The sequence below is a fragment of the Festucalex cinctus genome, chromosome 3 (assembly GCF_051991245.1).
Source record: "Festucalex cinctus isolate MCC-2025b chromosome 3, RoL_Fcin_1.0, whole genome shotgun sequence".
Classification (NCBI taxonomy): domain Eukaryota; kingdom Metazoa; phylum Chordata; class Actinopteri; order Syngnathiformes; family Syngnathidae; genus Festucalex; species Festucalex cinctus.
Genome location: NC_135413.1, coordinates 25,792,347 through 25,808,207, shown reverse-complemented (window position 1 = coordinate 25,808,207; position 15,861 = coordinate 25,792,347). Strand labels below are relative to the sequence as shown.

Sequence of the window (15,861 nt, the reverse complement as noted above, 5' to 3'; positions counted from 1 at the left end):
TTTTTTTTATATTTATTTTTTTATATTTATTTATTTATTTATTTTACTATGAAACATATCATTGACGGACAATTACAATTGTACACTTTGACATTTTCAATTAAATATTAAATGTTTATTGGAATACTTTTGGAACATTAAATTGACCCATTTTAACACTGGAAACTACAAACTAGTCATAGTTTGCTACAAAACTTCTCAATTACAATGGTTCACTTTTACATATTTTCAATTAAATGACTCATTTCCAAGTTAAAGAATTACAAATAGTAGTATGTTATGATGCAACATGTCAAACATGGACCTGGGAACATTATTGCTATTCCAGAGGAACCAAACAGAAAAGTTAATGACTGTTAGTATGAGGTCAGTTGATAATGGAAAAAAACCCCCAAAAACTTGTGAATTAAAAAACCAAATGGGAAAGTTAATGACTGTTAGTATGAGGTCAGTTCATAATGGGGGGGAAAAAAAAAATCTTGTGAATTAAAGATGAAGTCCAGCTGCCTTGCAATGACCTTTTGTGGATTACGTACCATGACAAGGATGTCCGCGAATATGCGTCCATTGACTTTGCATCATGTACATTGCTCAATTCATTTGGATTCACTTTTCTCCTCATTAACCCTTAGTTCATTGCTTAATGTGTCACGGGCCAAAGGCCATTGTAATCTTTCTCAATGGACGCACTGTTCTTGATCAATACGCCTCGTGCTCAGCAACAACTCTCATTGTTTTATTTTCCTGCCGACGTTCCGAGCTAAGGTGTGAAGGGATTATTCCGAGTCTCCAAGGAGCGCCCCCACCCGGCCCTCTTTGCAGTATCCTCAAAGCAGCGGATCCCACCCACTCAATTGTTCCCCGCATAATCATATAAAAAGATTCAGGAAGAGTTGTTTTTTTATTGTTGTTGTGCTTTTCCTCTGCCGAACAATGCCCTTCCGCCGCAGGGTCCCATAACGGCTTACCAGTCTGCTCTCGGCGCACCTCCACCCCTCGCTATCTCCTTTTCCTCATCTGGCCCAGGCCCACTTCCATGTCCACGTCCCATTGTCTTGAGCTGAGGCAGCACGCGCGGGGCTGGGGCCAGTCCAAACATACTCATCTCTGGCTCTGGACGCCTGCCAAGCATTATTTGAGGGGAGGGGAAGAAGAAGAAGAAGAAAAAAAAAAAAGTCACCTCCGACGCGACTTAAGACTTGTGTCTCACAATGGAACAAAGGTGGCGGCAGCGTGACTATCAAAGAAAGAAAGAGGGAGGATCGACTTGTGATTATTTACAAGGTGTCCTTTCGCCATGTGCGTTTGAGGAAACCAAACCATCAAGTGTGTGAGTAATTAAGTACAAATACCTAAAGTACGTTTTCAGGTAACTTTTAGTACTATACACTTAAGTATTTATTTTTTTTCGGGTAACTTGACTTTTGGCATTTGCACACAGATATCTGTACTTGCTACTTTCTACAGTATCTATACTTACTAGGGATGGGCGAGTACCGATACCAGGTATCAGTATCGGGCCGATACCAGCCTTTTTTCAAGTACTCGAGTACTCGTGACGCAGACGAGTACAAGCGACCGACGGCAGAGGGGGAAGACGTTAAGTGAGTCCTCCTTGCCTGTAACTGGCACTAGCTTGCAGCAGTTTTTCACCAAAACTTCACGGGTTTGGAAATACTTCAAAATTGTGAATCTTAAACTAAAAGAGCATTTTGGGGTTTTATTTTGAGCGTTAAGACTCTACTGTTTTTTTTGTCAAAATTAAAGGAAATATATTTGTTTAAAAATATCTTTTAGTGATTTTTTTTATTTGTCAAAATGTACTACTGGTATCGGCAGTTGGTATCGGTATCGGTGAGTACCGAGGGTCTGAGTATTGGTATCGGTCTGAAAAAAAGTGGTATCGAACAACCCTAGTACTTACCTTACCAATCATCATAGCGCTACTTTTTATGACCAAGACGTAAGCAGAGGGAAAGTCAACAATGTTCATGATCTTGATCGATTGAGATTCTGGAAATTTGTATCCAAACAACAGGGGTCAGCAGCAACGTGGAGGAATGCGGACCAGCAAGCATTAGCAAGATATTACATACCCATGGCCATATTGAACTCATTCATTCCCAGCCATTTTCACTGAAGCAACACCCTTTGCTGCCGGCTGTTTTTACTGGATTTTGACTGATTTTGCAAGTCCCGCAGAATATTGTGTTCTATTTCAATGAAAAGCATGAAACCTACCAAAATAAGGATTGGTCTCTCTTCTTTCATCAGAAAAAAAAGTATATTTGTATCTGTGTCAGTTTTGCAGTAATTAGCAATAGAATATAGCGAAGTTTCATCTAGATTCACATTCCTGGTGAAAACACTGTCAAAAAGAACTTGTTGCAATATGGCTTTAGCTGATGTCATACTCTGCTGTCACCTGCTGGTCGATTTTTGTAACAACTAACATTGCTTTAAGCCAACTCTTCATGTCAGAAGCTGCATCAAAACCTTCTGGATGCTCTTGCATAAAAAACAAACAAAAATTTACACGTTTTTGGGGTTGAATTAGTTAATAGAATTATTTGATATTAATACCGCATGTTCTCCCCGTGCCCGCGTGGGTCTTCTCCGGGTACTCCGGTCTCCTCCCACATTCCAAAGACATGCATGGCAGGTTAATTGGGCGCTCCAAATTGTCCCTAGGTGTGCGTGTGCGTGTGAGTGTGGATGGTTGTTCGTCTCTGTGTGCCCTGCGATTGGTTGGCAACCAGTCCAGGGTGTCCCCCGCCTACTGCCCAGAGCCAGCTGAGATAGGCGCCAGCAGCCCCCACGACCCTTGTGAGGAATAAGCGGTCAAGAAAATGGATGGATGGATGGATGGATGGATATTAATACCACCAAGAATTATACATCCATCTAATCCTTTATCTTCTCAGAAAGTAGTACTCTGAAAGTTAATAATAAAAAAAAAAGCAAAGTAGTAGGGCTGTCAGTGTCAAATATTTTTAGAATCGATTATTCTCTCGACATTGGCGGATGTTCGCAGTAAGTGTTGCGTATATATGTCTGTGCGTCTGGCGCAGAATCTACCTGAAATACACAGCGAGAGGTAAACAAACATGATGATGAAGAACCACTTTTGTAGTGAGGAGGAAAAAGACAGTACTTCATTAGTGAATTTCTTTTGATTGACCACGGAAAGTTAAAACTGGAAATAACGCCAATTTGCATTACGTGTGTCACATTTTCGATCGGGATATTCCAGTTGATCACAATGACCATATATACGGGAGTCACTGTGCCCGCTCATTCATCTAAACAGGTCCTCGAATATTTAAGAAAGCAGGATTTTGACCCTGACCTCAATTTTGACTGCATGTAAATGAAGGCATCGTTTTCCAAAGTAAAAGATGATGTTTGCAAATGTTTGTCAATTTTTGTTATTGTATATAATTCAGTATATAAATGTATTTTCCGTTTTATATCTAAGTGGATTTCAAAATATGTACTTTTTTTTTTTTTACTTTTACTTGAGTTGAAGGAATGAATCAGTGTTTCTACTTCGACCAGTCTTTTTTTTATTATTATTATTTTCTGTTGCCTACTTCTACTCAAGTACAGTTATGTGACTACTTTTGCCACCTCTAGTGGACGTGTGCGTGCATGTGTGCGTGTGTCACCATCCTCTGTCAGGAAAAGCGAAGCGGGAGCGTTCTCCGGACAAACCTCCTTTGGCCGAGGAAACGCTCCTCTCTATTGGCCTCTTTGTGGCCGACTAATGGAGCTTTCCTGTCAGCGGGCCGCACACTCCCCGTGCAGGGTGCGCTACGTGATACTGGCCCTCTCCGGAGCTCGACGGGAAGTTCTGGGATCGGCAGATAACGCCGCTTGCGCCCTCGTTTTTACACGCAGGAGTCGTGCGGAATCCGTGTTCGTTCATTCGTTCGTTCCATGTTTAATTGACGATTAAATATATAAAAATAAAATGATTCTTTAGTTGTTCTTAAAGGTCAGATTGTTAGGTTCTGAGGTTGGATCCCAAAAGCGCAGACACAAATAAGAGTTTAACACTTTATTCGCATAACATCAAGAGGCGTGGAACTAATTTGACTTGACCAGAAACAACGAGAAGGCATCGAGGAAAAGAGAATGGATCAGATTGGCTGTGGCTAGACATGTGGGTAACAGGACTGACATGGCATTATCTGATTGGCTGTTGACCAGATAAAGAGATTAAAGATTCTTGACATCACATAGCTCCTGACATCACATAGTTTAAGACCAGTTGAAACTACATGCCGGTTACTTCAGTTCAAAACAGACACTTGTCCTCACAGTCATGACCCAAACATAACCTTTGCATGACCCAAACTTAACCCTGGCATGACCCAGTCATGACAGACTTTTTGTATTTAAATTTTAGTCGCAGCTTTGGGTGCGGACGGAAAATCGATCCATTCATCCATTGTCGATATAAATCTGCTGTTTGATCACGGACGTATACAGTATAAGAACTTAGGCTCACAATGGCCTCTCACAGCTGAAGCCAGCCATCTTGCGTTGGCACTGTTACTGACAAATGTGTTCGCTGAAAACGCTGCAACCAATGGTCCGATGCCCTTTTAAAAGATATTGTTGACGGGGAAGCTTTCTGAGATTTTTATGATTGACGTATCTGGTTGTATTTCCTGGCAAATCACATTTTGCTGACCATCAACACATTTTTGTTAACGGAGGTCTGTGGCTTTGCACGCCCCTCTGAAGAAGTGCCATAAAACAAAAACACTGATTTTGAGCTCAACTGGCAAACTTGAATGCTTCAAAAGTGGAACTCGGTCCAAATATACAGATAACGTTCCACACGTTTGTTAAACACTCAACACCTCGCTCCGGCCTTGCAGAGTCGAGCAATGTCGTGATGAAAAGCGACAAGGAATTCTCCACTCTACCAGGGTGGGGGCACGGGGGGGTGTACTCTCTGTTTAACACTCTTATCAAATGTAAGCGGAATCAAGTGAATAGTGGCCCACAGAGGAGCCGGGCTCGACTATTCAAAACCAATTATAAAATGATAATCCAGAGGTGTCACTTCTATTTAAATTTGCCAGTTAATTCAAGCATTTGCGCTTGTGTCAGGGGGATTTGTCAAGGACGCCAAAGTCCCCCGTCCACCGTTTTCTCATGTCATTTCATTTAGACGGGATGTTCGCGTTTGTATTAACGTTATTATTATGCTCCCGCTGGGGGAACGTGTTACAACTTCAATATACTGTACAGCACATTTTAATAACAAAGCAGACTTTTAAAGGAAACATTATGTATCTTTTTCACAATTTAAAAGTTCCCAGGTGTATGTGGAATGCCTATGTGAATATTTTCCAAGGATCAAGAATTTATATGTTTTATACACACATTTTTTTTTTTCTTAGCATCAGCCTGTTTTGAGGGTGGTGGTCCTCTAATGCAAAATCCATTGTGACACACTCCATTACTTCTGTCACAACATTTAAAAAAAATAATAAAATAATATATATATATATATATATATATATATATATATATATATATATATATATATATATATATATATATATATATATATATATATATATACACAGTGTATATATATATATGTATAGGAATTTCACTCCTGATGAGTATGGAGGCACTAGTGAGTTATTTACTAATCTGACTGTCATCAGAAGTCAAATTACACAACAAAACAAACAGCCTTCACATGAGGATCAGCACTTGTTTTAGCTAGCATGCTAGCGCACAAACTGACGTGATACATGGACAGACAAATATGTTCACTCTAGTAAACAAACTGAATTAAGTCATCAAACCTTTCTTTTGGAATTTATACACACAAATGTTGCGCAATACAGGCAAATTATAACAACAGAGTAGACTACATGGGCTATTTGTAGCTTTCAGTGTCAAACTTGAGTTGAGTTGATTTGTGTTAAGACTGTGCTGAGGTGCATTCAAGGACTGGCAACAAAACGGGGCATCTAAAATACAATTGAAAAACACTAATGAAAGTACCCTAACAGCAAGAACAAAATGGCACCAAAGTACTACGTTTATTGCTTTGTCCTGAGGTAATTTCGTGAATCCAGTATCCGTTTTTTTTTTTTTTTTTTTTTTTTTTTTTTTTTTTTTTTAATAAGAATTTAAATGATACGAACAAAATGCGTATCTCAACAAACTAAAAGAAAAGGACCCCACCATGCACATGCGGATGCGCACACACGCACGCAAATATTTACATTCTGCAGTCTCCACAAAGAAAAAGTAATTAGCAGGGGGTAAAGCCAAAAATTAATTGTCCATCCAAAGCAAATGTAGTGGAAAATATAATTTATGAAAGAGTCGGGAAAAGTGCACTTAAGCAAAAGTCTACATTCACTTGATTAACATTTAATTGGATTACTCTTAATTCTGAACAACAGCATACGCAAGCTAGAGAGTTAAGGGATAGTTTTTTCTCCCTTCATCTTCTTTTAGCTTTTAGAAAAATAGTTGTTAATGTTGTGTATTAGGAAGGTCAACACAATAGAATATTAATGTAAGGGTCTACTGTGACTGAATGTCCACAGCAGCTCTGAGTTTGCAATTGCCGATTAAAACCTATACTGTAAATGTTTTTTTTTTTTTTTGTACATGTGGCCGTGACAGAACATAAACATATAAACAAAAAAATATTCTCACAGGTCTCCTGTTAGAATTTGTAATTTAAAAAAAAATAATAATTATACATGCTCATGAAACAAATCCCTTATTGTCAAGAAAAAACAAAAAAAATCCATCATACGCATCTTGAACCATCCTCCTTGTGTGTTCGAGCACCCATTTGAACTGATGTCTTTACTCAATGTCGTTCTCTCTCCACTTTGGCCCTTTATGTTACGAAAGGACTTGCCCTCCTTCCTGTCAGCCGTCCGCTGGGACCGCCGCTCTCCATGTAGCCTCATTGGCATGCTAAAGAGGCCCTGATATTACATTTAAAGAGGGACTTACACTTGCCCATTGAGGGCTTACGTCCAGGGCATTTTAATGTTTTTTGTTTTTTTTTCCCTCTGCTCTCTCCCAGCCACGATTCTTGGAAGTCATCCAAGTAGATTGAAAAGATAGGGAGGTTGTGGAGCACGGATAGGGAGCTTATTGACAGCGTTGAGGTTGGACAAATGGAAACAATGCGCTGACTGTTAGCCAGTGACAGGCTTTGCTGCCTTTATTATTGCACCGGGAACATAAGTGTCCCGAGTGGGCTTTTCTTTTCTTTTTTTTTTCTTTTTTTCTCGCGCTCTCTCTCTCAAAGCTTTCTTATCCTTCTCCCTAGAAAGCCAGTCTACAGCAGCAATTTGTAAGTCAAGAGCCCAGCAGAATGGCCAGTGTGTGTTTAAGGGGGCTGAAGTGGTAGTAAGGGAGGTCTGCATGGCTGTGTTACGCCCCTCCCATCTGTATTTGTTTATTGTTTCTTTTGTAGTTCGGCTAATTGCTGGTATGGATTGTAACTATTAGAGTGGGTTGTAATGATGCAATAAATAAATCCTCAACAACAAAAGCTCAATGCAGCAATGTCAGATCTAACAAGGGGACTACATATTTTACGTATTAGTCCACGTTTACGGCATTTTAAGTCAAGTTCTTAACAATTTTCAAGTTAACCCGAGAGTGGAAAAATATGCTTATGTAAATATATGTACTGTATTATTGTAATTAATGCAATTATTGCATTGTTATGTAATTCATTTATTGTTCCATACCTGACCCATTTTTGATACAACTAAAAACGTTTAAATTTAATGAATTGATGGATTTTAACTGTCTCAAAATAACGTTTAAAGCCCATCATGAAATTTTACCAATTAATATACAAATTAAAAAAAAAAAAAAAAAGGAAAGTGAGTATAAATTAAGAGGAACAGATATTTTATTCAAAACAAAATATAGAACAGAACAAAAAGAACTATGTATTTTAACTCACGGTTTCAGCTTATGGAACAATCTGGATTGTAAAACAAAATCATCTCAGTATATCTGTATTTTTAAAAAGTTGACAAAATCTCAATTACTGGAAAAATACAAATAGCACAAGGACATGCTGCGTGCGTCTTGACCGCTCGCTGTCATTTATTCTGTGTTGATTATTTTTTGTTGTTTTTGTTGTTATTGATCAAAGGGCAGATAACATAAGTTTTACTTCTTTCTGTCCCTTTTCATTTCTCTTTTTTTAAGGAATGAAATAAAATTGAATTGAACATTCTGTCATACTAACACATTTTCTCATCGTAACCCTTTTATGTTGTTAAGCACTACACTGATGCACACTTGGAAGTGACATGGTTCGTGCAAGGGAATTCCTATGCGAGCTATTTTTAGAGTTGCTGAATAAAATATGTCTTCCAGTCAGTGTTTTAGTGGAAAAAACAAGTGTCGGTACTCTCATATGTATATATATATATATACAATTTCCCCCCACAGAAAACACTTTAAGTGGGTGTTTTACGCCAGTATCACATGGGATAATGAGAGCAAAGGAAGAACGTCATTGTTTGCATCAGTTTTAAAAGTGCCGTAGCGCCGTATAGGTGCGTTCCGGCCCACTTAAAACACTGCTTTCAGTTATGGAAAAAGTAAACGCAAGATGGGGTTAGAACTTATAATACTGCAATCTTCAAGTCAAGTCGGCTAGGTGCCTCTCCTCAGCAGATGTAGCCTACTAGCTTGGTGGTGGATTAGCAGTCCTGGCTATTAGCTTAGCTTGTGCTCTCGGCTCCCAAAGCTGGGTCCCTCTATAGCGTTCTCCTCTTTATTAAAGAATTCTCACAAAATTCACTGTATTGTTCAACTCTTTGATTACTTGGATAAAGTGCTTCGCACACATGTCGGCTAAGTGGCTCTCCTCAGGAGCTGTAGCCTACTAGCTTGGTGGTGGATTAGCAGCCCAGTCTTTTAGCTTAGCTTGTGCTCTCGGCTCTCAAGGCAGGGAACGGCAGTGACACTTGGTTCCTTCCAAAGCTTTCTCATCTTGAGAAAATTCTCACATAATCCACTATATTGTAAGAATCCAGAAAATAGTATCACTTAAAACAGTAAAATTAGTATAGTGGGGGCTATGACTGATGAACTGTGATATTGCGAGGGTATACTGTACAGCACAAATATTTCCCATGTGCTCTATAACGCTACTAATTCTAATGTAGTGGAAGTAGCTGTGCCAAATGTTTGTAAAATGCCCCGGCAAAGGTGAAGCGAGCAAATAAATCAGCCGTCAGCGTGACATGTTAACCAAGCACTTGGGAGACGGCGGCGGGTTGAGGTGCGGGGGGGCCGTCACCGGAAACAAACTCAGTGACACGCTGATAAAACCCTGCCCCGTGTTTATGTGCCATTTTGCAAGGAAATCAGAAGGTAATCATGTATGAGAGCCGAGGTTAAAGCGCAATGTAACAGACTATTAAGTTTAATATAGATATGTAGAGTAAGCATATGTGTGTGAATGTGTGGGTGGGTTGGGGCGGGGGATGGGGGCAGCATTAATAAATCTGGGCCACACCAGCCTGCACGCTGCTCAATTGAACTCTCAATTAGCCTCTGCACCAGCATTTGATTTCACTTTTTTTTTCTGGAATAGAATTCTGTGAGTTTCTGTGACTATTAATGGAATGTTGCCGCTGTTCAGCAGATCTTAATTTAGATGCCAGCGATTTGCTGTTTGCTGCATTAACCCCATTAACCACACTCATGCTAATGTATTTGCGAAACACAGTCAAAAAATTAAGATATATATATATATATATTGGGCGGCACGGTAGTCGAGTGGTTAGCACGTCCGCTTCCCAGTTCTGAGGTCTCCGGTTCGAGTCCAGGCTCGGACCTTCCTGGGTGGAGTTTGCATGTTCTCCCCGTGCCCGCGTGGGTCTTCTCCGGGTACTCCGGTCTCCTCCCACATTCCAAAGACATGCATGGCAGGTTAATTGGGCGCTCCGAATTGTCCCTAGGTGTGCGTGTGTGTGGATGGTTGTTCGTCTCTGTGTGCCCTGCGATTGGCTGGCAACCAGTCCAGGGTGTCCCCCGCCTACTGCCCAGAGCCAGCTGAGATAGGCGCCAGCAGCCCCCGCGACCCTTGTGAGGAATAAGCGGTCAAGAAAATGGATGGATATATATATATATATATATGCAGATAATGCAGATAAATACATACAAATGTAATAATTTTAAAATCCAAATTAAAGCAGTGAAACAGTAAAAAACGTTTTTTTTTCCTTTTTAGTGCAATGGGTGGTTCCTGTGGGGTTTTTTTTTTAAATTAACTTTACATCTGTTATTAATTTATGTGAAGACACTCAGCATGCTATTGATTTCTCACACTAATTACGAAGCAGATAAACATCATCATGCAATAATGCACTTTATTTATTAACACTTTATTTCTACAAATCTTTGACAGTGTTTGCATTTTCAAATGATCACTTCTCAATCATTCCTAGAAAATGACGTCTCACCACCGGTGAGCTATTTTAATTAGACCCACGGGCTACTAATATGTATGGTCCTTGAGAGCAGAATTTTCATAACTTTTGAAATTTTTAAATAATTTATATATATTATTAATTTATTGGACATTGTATATAATGAATTATTATAATGAATTGACACATTCAATATAAAGTAAAATGTAATGCTATAACAATATGGAGAAATATAAATATTTACACATTTTTATGAATATTTAAATATTTAATACTAAGCATAAACTATGTATGAAGTATAAACATAAGTATGAACAAAAAAAATTATACTTTTTATTAGTGTTGTTCCGATACCGATACTGGTATCGGCAGAGGTGCCGATACTGCATTAAAACAGTGGTATCGGTATCGGTGACTATTCACAAGTAACATGCCGATACCATTAATTCCAACGCTAATATAGGATTTTGGATGCAGCATCTTATGTCTTGCTCATGCACGACATTCACTGGTATGTGACATGTTCACTGCATGCCGATCTAAGATATCCTATTGGCCCTTGAATGCTCTGAACCAATGGCAGGACAGCTTTGTCATGTTGAGGAAAATAAACTTTAGGTATCGGCATGGTATCGGTATCGACCGATACTGCAAAGCTGGGTATCGGTATCGGTATCGGGGGCCAAAAAACGGTATCGGAACAACACTACTTTTTATACTATTTTTTTTCTTTTCCTAAAGTGAATAATACCAAAAATATTAACTGTATTATAAAATATATCGCATATTAAAAATGTTTAGCGTACAATATAGAATATTTTAAAAGATTTGTGTAAAAATGTGCGCATTTGGTTATTAAAAAAAACAAACAAACAAAAAAACCCACACAAGATTACATATCCTTTATTGATCCCAGAGCGGAAATTTTTCTGCTACACCAGTAATGAATAAATCATAATAAAACATAATTTTCAAAACCAATTGATGACATTGCCATAATCATGTCTCCACTGAACAAATAGCAGCACTATATTATATTCAAAGGAAGTCTACACTTGTTGAATTTCATTACACACTCCAATGTCATGTGTCAGAAAGTGAGTGCGTGTTCAGCACAGTGCTGAAAAAGGCGTGATGAAAGTGATATATCACATAATGCCAAACACTGCAGTCAAGTGAGTGGCTGCTCTCCGTGTTGCCTTTAGGGGCTCCTAATTGGATCTGTGTTTTGCAAGACCACCAGGACTCTCACGCGTTAAAAAAAATACAGTAAACCATCTTGTGTTTTTTTTTTTTTTGCCAGGCATCATTGAATCGTCTCCCCACCCCCGATCCACCCGCATTTGCGCAGGAGTCATGTAAGCATACCTTAGTCACTGCACGGGAGGCAGAAGAAATGATGTGGTATTAAATTTCAATAACACGTTTTTTTCCCAGCTCCTCCAGAGTACAAGCAATCAGAGCTTAAATTGGATCTGTAACGTATGCTCGCTGACCCACAAATCGCTTGGCCATCAAACAGACTCATTACGTGGCGGCAAGCAGATGAGTGTTTGTGAGCCTCGGAGCGCTCGGGGGGGGCTCGTGTGTAGTACCGCTAACACACTTCAGGTATTTAAATTTGGATATTTTTTTTTTTTGTAATGGGTTTTGACATGTTTCATTTCCTCCAAGGGGGGGACGCGCTCCAGACCCTCCAAAGTAAATGTTGCTAAAAAGTCATCAAGGCAGAATATTAAAATGCCATCAAATAAGAATTTCACTAATGCGATGGGGTCGGGGGGGCGGTGGGGTTGCAGGTACGCAAGGGCTGCTGGGGTCAGGGATGAGTGGGTGGGTGGGGGGTGGCACGCTTCCGGGAGAAACACTATTTGTTCCCCTTGGCTGGCTTTTTTCCCCTCTTCAATAATTTATTAAACTAGCTAACCCCCACCCTCCTTTTTTTTCTTCTTCTTCTTCTCTGCCTGTCCACATCATGTGTCGCTTAGCTTCGCCGTCAAGAGGTGGAAGTGGTTTAACTTTAAAGGGGAAGTCAACCAGACATCTCTTGACAATAATATGTTATATGTGACCTCACTAGTCTAAACGTGACATTCTGATTAATATTACCTTTTGGAATATGAGTTATGAAGCAAAATCCAGCCGTTTTTATCCATCTCAGGGGACGGCCATTTTGCCACTTGCTGTCAACTGAAGATGACATCACAGTTGTTCAGGGCTTAGGCAACAACCAATCACAGCTCACCCTGTTTTCTGAAGCTGAGCTGTGATTGGTTGTTACCTGAGACCTGAGCAACTGCGATTTGTCTGTCGTTTTCACTCGACAGCAAGTGGCAAAATGGCCGCCTTCTGATATTGATAGAAACGGCTGGATTTTGCTGCTTAACTCATATTCCACAAACACAATATTAACCAGAATACTGTATTTAGACTATTGGGGCTGCATCGAACATATTATTCTCAAGATTACTTTTTTGACTTCCTCTTTAAGATAAAATTGACTTTTTAACACTTACATAATTGTCAGTTTAAATACAAACACATGTTGTTGGTCAATTTTGAACAACAATATCCTCATACATACAGTGTATGTTATTCGACACCAACATTCTTGTATCCTCCTGACTACCAGCAATTCAAATTTGTCCTCTGTAGTGGACCTTTTTAAACCTGAATATCAACTCCTTTTGTGCTCCATTGAAGACATTCAGAGCTTTCCAATGATACCAAATGTGTAGGGTTGGGGCTTTGCTACCTTTGATTGCATCATAAAAGAAAATGGCTTCCCTCAGTGCAAGCACTTTTTAGGGAAGAGGAAAAGTAAGTTTACTGTCACTTTTTATTGAACAAATTTAGGCTTTAAATGTTGTTATCATGTGTCCTATAAGACGCTTAAGAACACATTAAAGTATTGTTTGAATTATTTTAACTGTATTTGAGCCTAGCATTTAAGTTTTAATAAACATCCACTGTAGTGGACACATCAAGGCTTAAAAATAAAAACTTTTTTTTTTCAAAAATGTCTTTTGCAGTATTCCAGTTACTTCACAAAGATTGGGTAATATCAAAATAACCATGATTGGACAATATTTATTAATTTCTTTCCTGATAGTCAGGAGGATGAGTCTTCTTGTTTTTTTTTTTGTTTTTTTGTTTTTTTTAACATTGACCTGTATGTTTGCACACTTCTCAACTGAAAAATTCTATATTCCGCATTCCAAAAAACTACGTTCTAAAAAAGTGATACTATTCGTGGTTGGGGTGTGCCTCCAACTTGGAGCAAAGTGAAAGTGAAAAAGTCTTCAGGGGATCAATTTTTTTTTTTTTTTTTTTTTGACATCACAACATGGCTGCGAGTGTTTGTATTGCACGTCTCCTCCTTTTGAGGCCATTACCAGGCTGACAAGCCACCAGCTGTCTCTAATTGCCCACTAATGGGGGTGCACTGCTCTGATGGTTTGACTGTGAGTTTCGTTCCAACTCGACATGGGGGTCCTTCTGGCTGGCCAAATCAAGGGGATGCGTTGCTAAAATGCATGTCGTGTTCCCGCGTTATTACACTAACACCATCCTTACCATGGCCACTGCTAATTTTACACACAACTGTATATGTATATATGTACTATATAAGTGTATTTATGATTTCATATGTACTTGCACAAAATGTGAAGAACTCCCAAGCAAGGAGCTGCTATAGACCACAACATGTCTAGACCCTCACACCAGGACTAACAGACCCACTAGGCCACACCCCTTAAAGGCACACATCCAACATATGAATACTGTGCTATTAGTAATTACACTTTATCAAACCAGTGCATTTCTTAACGTCTCATGTTTTATAATGTGATATAAAAACATTTATTTATGTATTTATTGTACTAATTAAAGGGATTTATATTAATTTCAATTGATTTGTTTTGAGTTACGAGCTTCGTCACAAAATAAATGTAACTTAATCTAAGATACCACTTTGTTAACTCATTCACTCCCAGCCATTTTCACTGAAGCAACCCCCTTCGCTCCTGGGTGTTTTACTTGATTTTGACTGATTTTACAAGGCCCACAGAATATTCTATAAAAACATGGAACCTGCAAAAAGAAAGATTAGAATCTCTTCGTTCATCAGGGAAAAAAAGTATATTTCTATCTGTTTCCAATTTGCAGCAATTCTTATTCACAAACCTGTTGAAAACACTGGCAAAAAGAGCTTGTTGCAACATGGCCCTGGCTGATCTCTTATACTCTGCTGCCACCTGTTGGCCATTTTTTCATAATAACTGCTTTAAGCCACCTCTTCATTTCAGAAGCTCGTGCATTTAAAAAAAAATGTAAATACCTTCTTGGGAGAGAAGGACAATGTATTATAAAACGTGTTTACACGTTTGTGGGTTTGAATGAGTTAACAATGGCCGATGCGTGTTTTTCAGACGGATACCAGTAAGAATAGTCACCCCTTGAAAGGTCACCGATACGAAGTATGAATGACTGAATTCTCATGCAAACACCTTCCCTCTCTTTAAGGGTGACCAGTTTTACAGTAATTTTTTGTACCTATTATTAACTTCACACCTGTTCAAAATGTTGCTCAGAATGTTGCCTGCACATTAAATAAAGGTTTATTTGATTAATAATTGAGCCATTACCTGGCGTTGTTTAACACAAAAAAGCAAACACGTGACTCGTCACATCCAAGACAAGCGTGCCATTTTCAAGCGTAGCTATTTTCCGTTCTTGTCGTCGACACCTCGGCAGGGAGACGAGGGGTCTTCGTGCGTCCACCCCCCCCTCACACGTCAGCGGGCCTCGCTAATAGATGTGAGAAGGTCATCAGACATTAGCGGCGGCGCGAGTACGTTAGCATTTGTGCACGGCGACGTGTGTGACGGCGTTGGGACAAGCAGGCCTTTTCACGGTGATGAATGGCTTTTTTCAAGCGTTCTGCTCTCTAGTTATGAGAAGGCTGACCTGGTCATCGGACGACTTTATGAAGCTATAAAAAATGTATGTCAGTCTGCAGTCTCTAATGCCATCCCTAAATGGGGGAGGGGCGGCGGGTGCGGTGGTTGGAATGGTAAAAAGGCCATTAACCGTCACTCTAAATAGCTCTCTGACTGCACTGTTAATCTCCTTTTTGATTTTTCACCTTTTTTATAGGCTACATTTAAATCCCAGCAAGGGGTTTCACAATCACTAACTTGCCATTACTTTCTATTGGACAAAATGTGTTACAACATTGGTGTCATTCAAAAATATTTTTATTTGATAATAAGAGGTTAAGAAAATGGATTTGACTAATGTAAACATTTTTCCAATCCCTCACATATTTGCGGATCACATGTTCACCTATTGCAGTTGCATGCGTTGACGACATCCCCAGCAATGTTAAATT

The 15,861-nt window shown here is 39.3% G+C and overlaps 1 long non-coding RNA gene across 1 annotated transcript in view; it reads left to right on the top strand.

Annotated features, from left to right (window-relative positions):
• LOC144016789 (uncharacterized) overlaps window positions 1-12,044 on the top strand; it is a 53,781-nt gene extending 41,737 nt beyond the window's left edge. Inside the window, exons 3-4 of the long non-coding RNA XR_013283008.1 lie at window positions 11,773-11,827; window positions 11,907-12,044. This is a non-coding gene — a long non-coding RNA (uncharacterized LOC144016789). The remainder of the gene's footprint in view (window positions 1-11,772; window positions 11,828-11,906) is intronic.
• Window positions 12,045-15,861: the final 3,817 nt, after the last annotated feature.